This window comes from Carlito syrichta, unplaced genomic scaffold (genome assembly GCF_000164805.1).
Source record: "Carlito syrichta isolate Samal-C Ts95f unplaced genomic scaffold, Tarsius_syrichta-2.0.1 Scaffold304770, whole genome shotgun sequence".
Classification (NCBI taxonomy): Eukaryota; Metazoa; Chordata; class Mammalia; order Primates; family Tarsiidae; genus Carlito; species Carlito syrichta.
Window position 1 is genome coordinate 270,638 of NW_007248866.1, and position 5,293 is coordinate 275,930.

Here is a 5,293-nt window from a genome sequence, read left to right on the forward strand (position 1 = left end):
CACGAGATCCAGCCCTTTCTCCCCCTCTGGCCTTGGCTTTCCAGCTCCTCTGCCCTCACGTATTGCTTCTCTTCTTGAGCACACCCTGCTCTTTCTTGCCCAGGTTCTTTGCAGGTGTTGTTTCCTCTAGCCCTTTGCCTGGCTGGAGCTCTGAAGAGAACACTCTTATTTTCTTCAAGCATTTGTTCACCTCCTGAAATTAGTTTATTTTCCTTTTATTTGCTTGTTTATTATTTGTCTTCCTTTTAGGGAGGAATATCCTTGGGGAAGGAGCCATGTCTGCCCTGACCACCACATATTCCAAACACTTAAGTCCAGGTTAATGTTAACATGGCAAGACCTCAGGCTGGAGTCCAAAGGGTGGCTCTTGGCCTTTGGCCCTCCTTCCCTTCCCTTCCCTTCCCTTCCCATCCTTGGTTTGATCCTGCTGAGCAGCCTCCTACACAACAGTGTAGACAGCCCAACCGGCACAGCCAAAGAGCATCCCCACCCACTGAAAACAGAGGCCTCTTAGCTACCCTCAAGCCGAGAGAGGACCTACTTGGCACAGAGAATTGTGCAGTTTGGGCTGGGACTTCTGGGGTCCTGAAGTTGGTTTGGAAGGCCCAGGTAGACACGCTCCTGACTCTGTGAGCTCCTCTTGGGAGGTGTGGCTTGAGGATGGTCATAGAAGTGACTCCTAAAGTGTGGGCTTGATGATTAGGGCTAGGGTCAGAGCCGCCTAAGGCACTGTTTGGCAGAGTGAAAGCACTAAAGAAATACACACACGCACACAATTTTTAATAAGGAATGCTTTATGAATTTGCATGTTATCCTTGTGCAGGGGCCAGACTTATCTCTGTATCATTCCAATTTTAGTATATGCGCTGCTGAAGCGAGCACTAAAGAAATATTTTTGAATAAAGTAATTGCCATGAAAGGAAGAACAGTCCTAGCCCCATCCACTTGGACCTGGCACTGGGCTGAGCTGGATTTGGGAAGAGCAATTCTCCTCTGATCCCTACTTTCCCAACACATGACACATGCATGTGAACACACTGAAACACACACTTCCAGATGGGAGTTCTTTGCTTCACATTGTTATGGGCTAAATTATGTCCCCTCCCCTCAAAGAGGTAATTTAGGTTAAATGAAGTCATTACCAGTCTGATCCAACATGACCAGAGTTCTTAGGCAATTAGGACAGAGACACATAGAGGAAAGACCATGTGAAGCCACAGCTAGAGAGGCCTCGAGAGAAACCAACCCTGATGACAAATTGATTTCAAATTTCTAAACTTCAGAATCATGAGGAGATAAGTTTTCATTGTTTAAGCCACCTCGTCTGTGTTACTTTGTTATGGCAGTCCTAGGAAACAAACACATGAGCTCATTTTCAGTGTGTGCCCAGACTTGTGGTCTAGGATCGGTTCTGGGACCATGGATTGTGGGGACCCTGGACATAACCCTCTCCTCTTTGGGCATCAGCTTCCTCTCCATGAATGGAGGCTGATGGCCTGGGGTAGCCTAAAGGCCTTGTCAGCCTATGATTCTACAACTCTCATCTCTGGTTTCCCCTGATAAGACAATAATGGGCTCAGAGTGTTCTCCCCAAATCAATGCTTAACAAGTATCACTGTACAATACATGAATGAATGAGCCAGAGAGAGGCAGAAAGGGAGTCTGTGGGGAAGGGGAAGGGGAAGGTACAGAATTACACAGATATACAGATGTAAGACGGAGACCAGGAGAAGTGGAAACAAGATGGTAGAGAGACGGGGAAAATTCTCTCATGATTTGAGAGCCTTCGATTGCTCCAGAAGCCCAGCTTTTCTTTTTATTGGAATTGGGCCTGGGACTAGGTTTCTGGTGGGCATGGGGTTAGGGCTGATGGAGGCATACAGCCTGGAGCTGGGCCTGGGATCGTGTCCAGGACTGAGGTCCGGATCAGGCTGGAGGCTGGGCTTGGGGTGGGAGTCAGAGATAGGGCCATCTTGACTCTTCTCCTCCAGGGAGAATCTTCTCCCCTTTTGCCTTTCTGGTGGCTTTCTTGGGTTCCTCATTTTTGTGACTTAGGACTGGAGGGGGCTCTCTAGAAGAAGACAGGGTGCAGATTACTGTTTCTCATCTTCCCCACATCTTTTTTTCACTCCCTGCCCCTGAAGTTCCCCAAATTGGCATTTTCTCCAAATCCACAGCCAGAGACTCAATCTTCTGTTCCCATCCCCTGCCTGAGCTGCCAGCAGCTGGGGCCTTCCTCTGGGGCTCAGATGCCAGGTTCTGAGCCTGGCTGATTCTGATTCCTGTCACTCCCTAGGGCAGTCAATGCAAATGAACCACCTGAAGCTCAGCAGGTGGAGAAGGAGAGCTTTCCCTGCAGCAATTGGGAGGAGTTGAAAAGGAGTAAAGGATTTGATTTTCATTGAGTACCTACTACTAAGAGAACTACGGCTATGCAAAAAAAAAAAAAAAAAAAAGCTCAGTGTTAGATACCTTGCCTTACATTAACCCATTTAATTCCCACAAGACTACAAGAACAGGGTAAGGCAGGTATTATTATACCCACTTCCAGCTGTAGAAACTGAAGTTCAGAGACCTTTAGTAACTTTTTCTTGGTTCACTTACAGCAGGTAAATATCAGAACTAGAATCAAAATCATATATGTTTGGCTCCAAAGCCCTACCTGCCTTCCAACAGGGAGTCATTTCTACATAGATTGGACCCTTGCTTTTTTTTTTTTCCTAGCCATGGTACTGGGTTCAGAGATTGAGTGATGAAGAAGATAGTTCCTGAGCTTAAGGCAGTCCAGATAGGGAGAGAATACATAAACAGACAAGGAGAGACAAATACCATCTCTTTTTTTTATGCAATGCCTATGTATAGGTGCAGATACCTATCTGGGTCCTGGGAATTTGGGACTAAGTGAGAAAAAGTCCCTGCTCTTGTGATTCCTGCCTTTAAGTGTGTGCCAAAACATACTAACCTAAATGCACAAAATGTATAATGTATTACATTGTGAACAGTGCAATAGAGAGAAAGAGAGCAGGGAAGAGGGGAGGGAGGTGATGGGGGTGGAAACACAGCCTCCTCATGTGGGCACATGGGAGGTAGTGTGGGAGACCTACTTTCTTGTCCTCTAGGGCTGGTGCTGGGAGTGCTTCACATGCCCTGCCTTTTCCATTCTCTCTGTGAGAGGGTGGCTCTCCTATGGTGGTTTTGCTTAGGTGAGGTTCACATACCCTGGACCCCAGCCCTTTTCCATGTGGACCCAAATGTTAAGGTGAATTTTGGATGTTTATGGTGGCATTTGTGCACAGAAAGGACTATTTACTGTCATCTTGTTTTTTTGTAAAATTAACAATTTGTTAAGGTAAATTTTTTTTCTTTTTTTTTTCAATAGTTTTGGGAGTACAAATGGTATTTTGTTACATCAATGCACTGCATAGTGGGGAAGATGTCTGGGCTTTAAGTATACCCATCATCCCCTCCTGTGCACGTTGTACCTAATAGGTATTTTTTTTGTCCCCCCACCCATTCCTACCCTCCCCTTTCTGAGTCTCCAATGTCCATTATACCATTTTCTATGCCACTGCAGAGTCTTAGTTTAGCTCCCACTTACAAATGAGGACATAGAATGTTTGGTTTTCTGTTCCTGAGTTAGTTCATTTAGGATGATGTTCTCTGATTCCATCCAAGTTGCTGCAGAAGACATTATTTTATTCTTTTTGATGTTTGAATAGTATTCATGGTATATTTATACCACATTTTTATTATTCACTAGTCAGTCAGTGAGTGTTTAGGTTGATTCTCCAGCTTTGCTATTGTAAATTGTGCTGCGATGAACATGTGAGTGCAGGTGTCTTTTTTGTATAACAAACCTCTGTTCCTTTGTGTAGAAACCAAGTAGTGGGATTGCAGGATCAAATGATAGATCTACTTTTAGTTCTTTGAGAAATCTCCATTTTGTTTCTATAGAGGTTTTACTAATTTACACTACCACCAACAGTGTAAATTCCCTTTTCACTGCCTCAGCACCAGCATCTATTTTTAAAAATTTTTTAATAATGACCATTCTGACTGGTGTAAGGTAGTAACTCACTGTGGTTTTAATTTGCATTTTCCTGATGATTGGTGATGTTGAGTATTTTTTGTATGCTTGTTGGCCCTTTCTGTGTTTTCTTTCGAGAGATGTCTGTTCATGTCATTTGCCCACTTTTTTTTTTTTTGAGTTGGAGTCTCACTCTGCTGCTCCCAACCACCGCAGCCTCGACCTGCTGGGCTTCGGCGATCCTTCCGCCTCAGTCTTTCAAGTAGCTGGAACTACAGGCACACGCTACCACGCCTGGCTAATTTTTGATTTATTGTTGGGATGAGGTCTTGCCAAGTTGCCTAGGCGGGTCTTGAACCTGTGCGCTTAGGCAATTCACTCATCTCAGCCTCCCAAGGTGCGGGATTACAGACTGAGCCACCGAGCCTGGCTATTTGCCCACTTTATAATGGGGTCATTTACTTTTTTCTTTCTGGTTTGTTTGAGTTTTTTGTAAATTCAGGATATTAACTCTTTGTCAGATACATAGTTTGCAAAAATCATCTCTCATTGTATAGGTTGACTATTTGCTCTGTTGATTATTTCTTTGACTGTGCAGAAACTTTTTAGTTCAATTAAATCCCGCTTTATTTATTGTTTTTTTTGCTTTTGGGGGTTTAACCATAAATTTTTTGCCTAGGCTAATACCCAGAAGAGTTTTTCTCCTAGGTTTTCTTATAAGATTTTTATGATTTCAGATCTGACATTTAAGTCTTTAATCCATCTTGAGTTAATTTCTGTATATAGGAAGAGATAGAGATTGTGTCATTTTTCTGTATATAGCTATCCAATTTCCCCAGCACCATTTGTTGACTGTGTCCATTTTCAAGTGGATGTTTTTGTGTACTTTGTCAAAGATCAGCTCGTTGTCAGTATTTGGGTTTATTTCTGAATTCTCTATTCGGTTCCATTGGTTCATGTGTCTGCTCTTGTACCAGTACCATAATATTTTGGATACTATAGCCTTGTACTATAATTTGAAGTCAAGTAATATGATGCCTCCAACTTTGTTCATTTTGCTTAGGCTTGCGTTGGCAATTCTGGCTCTTTTTTGGTTCCATATGAATTGTAGAATTGTTTTTTCTAATTTTGTGAAAAATAGTGTTGATAGTTTGATAGGGATTGCATTGAATCTGTAGATTTTTTTTTTTTTTTTGAGTTGGAGTCTCACTCTGTTACCCAGACTGGAGTGCAGTGGCCGCTCCCGGCCACCGCAGCCTCGACCTG